Consider the following 10,299-nt stretch of genomic DNA (forward strand, 5'->3'; position numbering starts at 1 on the left):
GGTTTTTTTTCGTATGATTTTATATGATTCACATTTTTATAGCTTTTTAAGTGTAAAAAATGTTTTAACACACACAGATTATTCAATATTAACTTAATCGAAATAAAATTTTAGAATTGACCTTATTATAACTTAAGGTTTTAATAAAAAAAAAAAATGATGTAAAATTCTAAACTATAATGATTTTCTAAAAATGGTGTTTTTCTGTGTAAATTGGCGTTATTGAGCTCAAATAAAAGCATTAAGAAATTATTATTTTGTAGTGGTTTTTAAATGTAGTATTTTTTATTCTTTAATTTAAGAGAAATACGGGAAAATTTTTCAATTTTTGAGGGTAATTTCTTCGACTAGATACGATTTGTGATCTTTTGACGTGTATCATTGAAAGAAATCGGTTCGGTGAGATCTGAGAAAGTCTGGTAACAGACACAAAAAAAATACATCATAGTAAAATTAAATTCTCTAATTCGCATCAAAGCTAAAACACAATAATTGTGTATAAATTATTTATACATTGCACACAAACGTATATTTATTTTTTAAGAATTTACATTCAATTTTGTCAAGTATTATAAATTAGATTTCAAACTATTTTTCATATATTTTATGCGTAAGAATGTTTTACGAAAAAATATTTGTTGATATATGATTGTTTTAAATAATCTCGGACAACTTAAGTATTAATTTTTTTTTTTATTTATAACGTAATAATGGTATTCATATTACTTTATTGGCTAATATGTAAAATTTAATAATTCTATTTATTGTTATAATTCTGCCTTTTAAAATAATTCTGTTAAAAAAAAAATTGTTTATGCTGTTCAATAATATTCTAAAAATGTACTTATTAAAAATACAAGCTGAGAAAACTTGTTAAGATTAATAATTTAACATTTTTAATTGCCATAATTAATTAACAATTTGAATATTTTTTCTAATATTAATTTCCAGAAATATGATTAACCACGAGATAACGTTTTTCAGTTTTTTAATTTATTATAAATGTAAAAATGTTTAAAACTTCATATATAATATATAAAGTTATTTTAGGTTTAATGCGATCCGACAGTCATTAAAATCATAGTTTTTTCATTTTAATCCTGTCTTTTGTTATAAAATCACGTCTTTCTTTTTGAAAACCATAAAGATACTTTAAAATTAGATAAATTAAATAAGTTATAATTTGATTTAGTTTTGTATAGTGTAGATATTTGACTATTTTTATTGAAAGCTATGTTAATTGGATTTAATGTACAATATCTTCTAGATATATAAAAAAAGTTAATTTTTTCATCTTTAAGTGCATTATATAGCTTTAATTTAGTGTAGGATTAAAGAAAGTAGAAACAATTTGTGATCTTTTGACGTATCATTGAAAGATATCGGTTCGGTGAAAGCTGAGAAAATGTGGTAACAGACAAAAAAAAATAAAAACACAAAATAGTAAAACAATAATATTTTAGCTTCGCATCGAACCTAAAATATTCATTCAAACTCTAGTCTAAGAGAGCAATAGTTATTTTTTTTTTTTTTATTTCAACAAAATGATAATTGTATTAAAAGTTATAAAGATTGTCAGTTTCATATTAATGTTTTTAAGTTAATATTATTATATATATTTTATAAGTTTTATTGATATAGTCTATTGATTATCATGCGTTACCTTAAGTAAATAATTGTATACACCATAAAAAAGATAATTTTTTTTACCTAATGAAACTGAAAATATGATTTTTAGAAAAAGAGGATTTACGACTATTATTCTCTAAGCTATTATATTTAATTAACTAATTAACTTAAAAAAAAAATTCAGAATTTATGCTCATTAGTTATTTTTTAACTTAGATAATGAAATAATATATTTTTTTTTGAAGTGGAATTAATATTGTGTTATATTTTAACATATTATATTAACCACGTGTTAAGCATTCTAAAAAATTACATAGGCTATTATATGATACAAAATTTATACTACTATTGGTTGGAGAAGTTCCAATTTTAATTTCTAAAAATAATTTGAGGACTGTTTGCATGATAACCATTCATTCATCGTCTCATGTGTAAATTGTATGAAAGTGATTTAACGAGTTATCAGTGGCAATGCATAAATCATTTTTTAATGAACATACTAAATTTAGAGACAGCTTAAACACTGAGGATTTGGACAAATTTTCAAACTTTTTCAATGATAAAGATAAGATTAAATATATCTATGAACGTCTATATAATGAAAGCATAAAAATTGATATAGATGAATCACAACAATCTCGGGTTATTGGAAAAAATGGTACTAAAGTGTTGGAAATTAAAAAAACAGGCACTAAGTATTTTCAAAAATCAGATAATATTCAAGCATTACATTGGTACAGCATAGCGATTTTATATTGTCCTCAAGTTACTAATGGTAAGCTAATACATGAAGTGTTTCTAATAATTATTTATTTGAAGATATTAAAATTTAAGTCTATAATCGTCAATATTTTAACCATATAATTAATTAATTTTCTATATTATATCGTACTTAAAAGATAACATATTTCTTTATATTTTAATCCATAAAATCTAAATATATATGCAGCTACAACTTCAACTTTCAATGAACTATTGAAAATAGGATTCCTACTTCTGAAGAAAGATTTTTTTTTATACGTTGTTTTAAAGTGCTTCCAGACTTTGTAATTGGCAGTTCTCAAATAAAATTTGTAAATGCATATAAATTCAGACTCTTACTTTTATTATAGATTATATTATATATTTATTATAGATATTATATTATTTATTATAGATTGGCTAAAACAATTATCAATTCTCTATGCCAACCGGTCAGCGTGTCTTTACCATTTGAAATTCTATGATCTAGCAATTGCAGATATCCAGAGGGCATTTGAACATGAATATCCAAATGAGCTCCGTTATAAAGTCTATGAAAGGTTAGAAAGTAGGGATGAAACTTAGGATATAATAGAGAGGGCATTTAACTTAGGATTAGTATGACAGTTAAAAATAAATTTCTTGCCCGATAGGAACAGTAACTTATAGTTAATGAATAATAATATATAGTTGAATTATTTAAAAAATAATAATAATAGTGAAACAATTTAGGAAAGCTAAATGTCTGTTAGCTACTAATCGTTTGAAATCTGCACTTGAATCATTTAAAGCAACTTTACAGACATTAGATGATTCGAATCTATCTTTAGAAAAGAGGCGAAAATGGCAGCTGGATGTTCAAATTATGGTTGCGATGCTCTCCAAAGATAAAAATGCTAAAAAAGGTATGTTATATCATAAGTGTACATTTATTATTTAAAGGGGCTAGCAAAGTAAATTTATTTGGGGATTAACGGCTAAGTCTTAATCATACATTTAACGAACAATTTGTCTATGATATACATAATTTTTTTCTTGCATCTACTCGCATGTATAATATTTATTACATTTTATTGAGGCTACACAAACATACAGTAAAGAAAAATTAACGGATTTTACAAATATATAATTCATAAAAAATGTAGCCTCGTTAATACTCTTAAATTAAGATGATTTTAAGAACTTATTTTAAATTTAAAATCAGCGACCATTTGTAACGTCACAAATTTAAAGGTCTATAATTTTGGTAGTTGTATGTTTGTCAATATTTTTCGGTACAATAGTATCAATAGTTCATTATTTCTGCAACTAACTACTAAAACTAAGACAAGATGAGACAAGCAGGGAGAATAAATACAATTAAAATCAAATCGGATGTTAATTTAAAGTTCCTTATTAAACTTAACTTTTTTTTTTGGAATGTGAGAGTACCTAAATAACTCTCATGTATTTTATTTCATTCAATAATCTAAACAAGGGAAACGATATGTTTTACAAACCAACTACATACAACTTCAATTATCTTAGCTGTGGTTAATAAACCACAAGGGGTTATAATTATTTGTATTTAATTACATAACTTAGAATAAAACTGTGAGTCTCGCAAAAAAGACATAAAAAAATATTCCAAGACATTAATTTTATCAAATTTTAAGTTCCGTACTGTTGCAGTATAAATGACGATATGTTTAGATATTAAAGATGAAATCGTATGATAATACATTAAATATCTTGAATATTATACTTAACTAATATTTTGATTAAACCTCACATTTTTCAAGGTCATGTTAACTTCATAAAATATCGTGCATTCCTAGTCAAAACATTAATAAGTCTATGACATATGAATTCATAATAATATGAAATATAATAAACAGAAAGAAAATTTTCCCTGTACATTTTAATAGCTTCTTTAAATAAATACTTAAAACTTGACTTAGTTTTAAAATTGTCTTTGTTACGATGATTGTGAAAAAAAAAATTAATATGTTTTGACTTTACTGATATTTTTCTTTATTAGGGTACTGAAATAACGTTAGAAACAAAATAATGAAATCAGCACTTCAACTTCGAAACATATTAATTATTTATACAAAATATCAGTGTTGAGAAGGAACTGGTTCCAAAAGGGACGGATTCCTGGAACGAGTTCTTTTTGGAGGGACGATGCTAGGAACTCCTTCCTTTTAAAATAAAGGAATGAGGAAAATGAACAAATTCCATTTTTTAAGGAACGTGAACGGAAATTACAGTTCCTAAACATTTTTATAAACATGTTTTAGTGTAGTTTTCCTTGTATCTAGACATTAAAATATTAAGGTATTTTTAGTTGACTTTTGACAATGGAAGTCCCCTATATACCCAGCCGAGATCGTAGGCTGTTTAAATGAATCAATTGACTATAAATAGAGTTATTATCACATGTAGGTATACAGTAAATATTTAATATATGTGTACATATATTAAATAATGCACCAAATATTATCATCGATTCTTGTTAACTAATATATGTTAAAGGTTTTGGGTTTTCTGATTTATTATTTCTAACTTATATGTAGACAATAGACATTGGTCGCGTTGACACAAGTCGTTAGCATTTACTACCTGCTTATAAATATAATTTTCGAATACTTTTAAATAAGGAATACTACAAATTTGTTTTGTATTCGACTGCTGATGAAAATCATTGATGACCGTTATCATGATCTCATTACCACAATTTTTTAAATAACTTGGTTACATAAAAGGAACGAAGAGTGGAACGAGTTCTTATTTTGGAGGAACTGGATCTGGAACAAGTTCCTTCTTAATATAAAGAACTAGGATCTGGAACGAGTTCATATTTTAGAAAATGAACGGGGAACGGAACGAGTTCCATTTAAAAAGGAACTATCCCAACACTGCAAAATATATTATATATATGCGCATATTCATGTGTATGTGACACTGGTTGTTTCTATTAATAAATAATACAGTATTTATAAATACAGATAACATAATATTTATTAAGCCTTTTATTATCATAGATGTTGAGCTAAAAAATAATAAGGATAGTCATAAGTTATATGGAGCTCCAAATGATTTGTACCCAGCAGCAACAAATGCAATGAAAATAGAATATAACTCATTAGAAGGAAGGCATGCTAGAGCTTCCAGAAATATCCCTGTAGGTAAAGTGATTCTTATTGAAAAGGCCTATGCTTCTGTTTTACTTCAAAAGTATGGTCATTCACATTGTGCCAATTGTTTTAATAAGTAAGTGTTTATAGCACAATATTTGTACAGTACTAATTACTAATCAACTATATTAAATAATGACTTAAAATATTATTACAAAAAATGTTTGTATCAAAATAACAGTAAGAGTTGAATTATAATATTATTTACTGTGAGAAACTCTTGAAGATATCATATATTTCCTAACTTTCATTTTGAATTTTTTTAAAAGGATGATTTAGTTTTTTGTTGACTAGTACAGTACTAGTAAGTTTGATAAGTACGCATTTTAAAATTGCTGGATTTTTCAGGTTAATCGCACCACTTCCTTGTCCTGGTTGTAGTAATGTAGCGTTTTGTGATGAATCATGCAAGGAAGTTGCTATGAAATCATATCATGCTTTTGAATGTTTAATGATGCCAACATTATTTTCACATGAAATATCAATTTCTTGTTTAATTGCTCTTCGAATCATAACTCAAAAACCATTAAAATACTTTACTAGCATTGAATTTTATTTAAATAAACTGCAGGTAATTGCAAGTGTGAAAATTCAAAATTAATAAAGTAATTTTTACAAATGTATAATTTTACAGGAATCTGAATTACCAAGTATAAAATATGAACCCAATGATTATATTAATCTGTATAGTTTGGTCACTCATCGTGAGTCAAGATCTATTTATGATATATTACATAGAGCTCACCTCGCAACATATTTTTTGTGGAATTTGAAAAAGACAAATTACTTTCCAAAACATGATAATGGAAATGAATTTCTAACTGACGATGAAGNATGAAAATGAATTTTTAACTGACGATGAAGCTTTCATAGGAAGTTTAATTCTTCACCATCTTGAACTTCTTCAATTTAACGCTTTCGAAGTTTCAGAAATACAAGATTCTAGTGGAAATGATCAACATTCAATTTTTATCGGCGGCTCTGTTTATCCAACACTTGCATTACTCAATCATTCTTGTAACCCATGCGTCGTTAGGTATGTATTAAATTTTTAAATAGTGTGTCATAAATCACATACTACTTCATTTTTATCAAAATAAGTGAAGTATAAAATACTATGTATATTGCTTTCATTTTTATAGGTATCACAAAGGTACTAGTGTCATTGTACAGACTATTCGTGAATTAGACGTTGATGATCCTATAACGGAAAATTATGGACCAATGTTTGCATTCCACACTAAAGATGAACGACAGAATACACTTAAAAAACGGTGATACAAATTAAACAAAAATTGATATATTTCATACGAAATTAAATTTTCATACTTAATACTAAAACATCGTATATATAATACGTTTTTTTTTAAGTTATACTTATTTAATTATGAAAAAAATTGATATCTTCATAAAGTAATTACTATTTTCGTAGAAAATAAAAATATATATTTTAATTGTAAATCAGAGTTAAATTAGATTATATTGTTACATAAGTAAATTAAATAGGTATTGGTTTGAATGTCATTGTATAGCGTGTTCTCAAGATTGGCCATTGTATAATGAAATGGAAATGAGCAGATCACTCAGAATTAAATGCTCAAATTGTAAAAATGCAATCACTATTTCTTCGGAATCTATGGATTTTACTGCCAAATGTAATATATGTTTTAAATCCACCAATTTATTTGAAGATTTAAAAGTTCTACAGGTATATATATATTTTATTTTGAAGTTCAACAAACGCTAGACTAAAAACAACAATAAAACATTGACAGAAATAAGATGACATTTTTATTGTTGATTATTCATACTTCATTATTCATTTTTAAGTACTTAAAAAAATAAAATTTCATTTAAGAAAATAAATCAATTTTTCCAATAAACAAATCGTTTCTTTTTATTTTATATTAAACATTTTATTGGCTGTATATTTAAAATTTTTGTTTTTTTAATAAAAAAAAATATATAATGTAAAATTTTTATCATTTCAGAAAACTGAAAGTTTATTTAGTGAAGCAAAAATTTGTATGGGTAATGGAGATTATCTAAAGGCTTTACCAATATTGTCATCTCTCTTGACATTATTTCACAAGCACCTAGTACAACCATTTAAGGATTATCATTTATGTCAAGAAGCTGTAAAAAAATGTATACTAGCATTAGGAAATAAGCAAAAAAGAATAATTAAATAGTGTATAGTTGTCAGTATTTTATTAGNACAATAAAGAATAATTAAATAATGTATAGTTGTCAGTATTTTATTAGTTTATTTTTAAGATAATTCATAAATATAATTAATACAATTCATATAAAGCCTAGAAATTATAGTCATTATAAAAAATATATGTGCAAAAAAAAAAAAATTATAAATCTATTAACATGTAATATCAATAAAAGTCTATATAAATAAATCATAAATTTTAGTCTTTTGTACCATTTTTTTAAATAGTTCTTTACATTTATTCTTACAATTAAAACTTGTCAAAACAAAAGAAAAACAAAAATTGTTAAAGCTAAGTTTTCCTCAAAAAACACCATTATCTCATTGTAGAGATAATAATTTTTAAGTATGTCAATGTTTATAAAAGAAAGGCTAGCAACATGATTTTGCTGGTTCAGCTTCAATATAGTTATTAAAGTCTATGTTTGCTGAATGATGGGAATACCCACTTTTAATACCATCCCAACCTTCTTCCATTTGATATTCTCCACTTTTTATTCTATGATAAATCTGGAAATAATATATACAGTGTAATAAATAATAGAACATTGAATAGAATCAAACAAACAATGAACTTTAGATGAAAATATATCTACGAAATGATCAATTAAAAATAAGACACTCATTTTCTTGGAAACTTTTGAAAATTCTTAATTTTCAAAAGAAAATATTGATTAAAAAAATTTTACTTTTTTCCAATAGGTATGATAGATAAAAAATATTGTTCTTATATTTTTTATTAAATTAAACATTTTTTTGCTATTGTGTTTAACTAAACTAAGTTTAGTGATTTTTGACAAATTTATTTTTGATAATTTGATATATTATACATTATTATAGTATACATAATTTGATATAGTATACATTATTTATTCTGTGACATAAACAAGTTTTTTTTTGACAATTTATTTGTTATATCTATTACTAATGATAGTAAAAATAAAAATGATAATATATAGGTCATTGAAACAAATTATTGTTGCTTCTGGTATTAAATTTAAATTATTTCATATTATAGAGATTAAAAAAACATTATTGAACTAAATAATATTGTAGAATTTTTTGAATCAAACAATATTTTCCTTTATAAAAATTGAAAATATTTAATAGTATCTGAGAAAATGAGTGTCTTATCTTAAATTGATCACTCTATATAGCGGTGGTTGGCAATCTTTTTAGATTCCCGGGCCACATTCATAAATTAAAAAGAGTTTAAAACTTTAAGATAATAGAACATAAAAATTAGTTTTTAATAATATAATTATAATATAAAAGTATGGAAGTTACAACTGCTTAATAGGCTTAATGGGATTTTTGGTGTTGGATATTGTTTATTATTTTTTCAATTTCCACATTAAAATTACTTGTGCTGGTTCTCAGTATATGATGGAGATGGTCATTAGTTAAGCGTGAACGGTATGGATATTAAATATTTTTCATATGAGAAAAGGCCTGTTCACACACGCAAGAGGATCCAAACATACTGAAGTATTTTGCAGCTATATTTTTAATTTTTGAAAATGATTCAGGAAGTTCAGCGAAAAAAAGTAAAGGCGATGCTTTAATTGAGTCTTTTAAGATATTTTGTGGCTGTNGTAAAGGCGATGCTTTAATTGAGTCTTTTAAGATATTTTGTGGCTGTAAATCTATTATTTCCATTTGAAGCTCAACAGGTATATTTTCAATATCAATATTAAACGGATTAGCAGATAGTTGAAAATATTGTGACTGTCGTATGAAATCACAATAGAAAATTAAGATTATAACCCAAATACACTCGTCATAGGTATCTACTCTCTCTTATCGATAACTGTCAAGGTATATCTACCATTTAAAAAAAAAGGCTGATAGAAATGTTCAATTATATTTATACAATATGATTTTTTTTTGATATGATATTCAATTAAATTTCGTTGTTGTAGAATTTAAGCGGGCCGTATTTAATACTTGCGTGCCACCGGTTGTCGACCACTGCTATAAGTAATTTTGATGAGAGATGTGGGCAAGTAGGTAATGCAGCAATGCCTGTCATAAACTAAAACTAAGTGAGATAAGCTCAGAAATTGAAGTAGCCATTCTTTTATCCAGTAACAGACTAAGCACTCTTATGCAAAATTAAGAAAGAATGCTAAAGGAGACCATAAAAGTGTGAGAATTTTTTGGTTATGTTGACTGATAATAGTTATACTTATAAACATAAATAAATTTTACTAAACTTATTATATCACTGAAAATAATGAAACATAATTTTTTCAAAATAGTCCAATAAAAGATTTTATCCAATCGATCAACCTTTTAATTTTTTTATTGAGTAATAAAAAAAAAATTACTTCTTGAGTGATTGCAGAAAATGCTAATTCAACATTAGAACCAGTTTTTGCAGATGTTTCAACAGTGAACATATTATGTTCTGCGCCAAACTGTTTAGCTTCTTCTTCAGTCACTTCTCTTTTACTTGAACCATTATTTACCTATTAAAAAAAAAAAAATTAATTTTTTCTTAAATATTAAACAAAAATTATATAATAA

At 25.0% G+C, this 10,299-nt stretch overlaps 1 long non-coding RNA gene and 1 pseudogene across 1 annotated transcript; one reads left to right on the plus strand and one right to left on the minus strand.

The window, feature by feature from the left end:
• The first annotated feature begins 2,038 nt into the window (after positions 1-2,038).
• Positions 2,039-7,750, plus strand: LOC126909280 (SET and MYND domain-containing protein 4-like; annotated as a pseudogene).
• A 41-nt stretch (positions 7,751-7,791) lies between these two features.
• On the minus strand, positions 7,792-10,250 carry LOC126909281 (uncharacterized). Its single transcript, XR_007704989.1, has 2 exons — positions 10,101-10,250; positions 7,792-8,280 (listed from the first exon to the last, which is right to left on the minus strand). It is a non-coding gene; the product is annotated as an uncharacterized LOC126909281 (long non-coding RNA).
• Positions 10,251-10,299: the final 49 nt, after the last annotated feature.

This window comes from Daktulosphaira vitifoliae, unplaced genomic scaffold, assembly GCF_025091365.1.
Source record: "Daktulosphaira vitifoliae isolate Bord-2020 unplaced genomic scaffold, ASM2509136v1 Scaffold_226, whole genome shotgun sequence".
In the NCBI taxonomy this organism is placed as follows: domain Eukaryota; kingdom Metazoa; phylum Arthropoda; class Insecta; order Hemiptera; family Phylloxeridae; genus Daktulosphaira; species Daktulosphaira vitifoliae.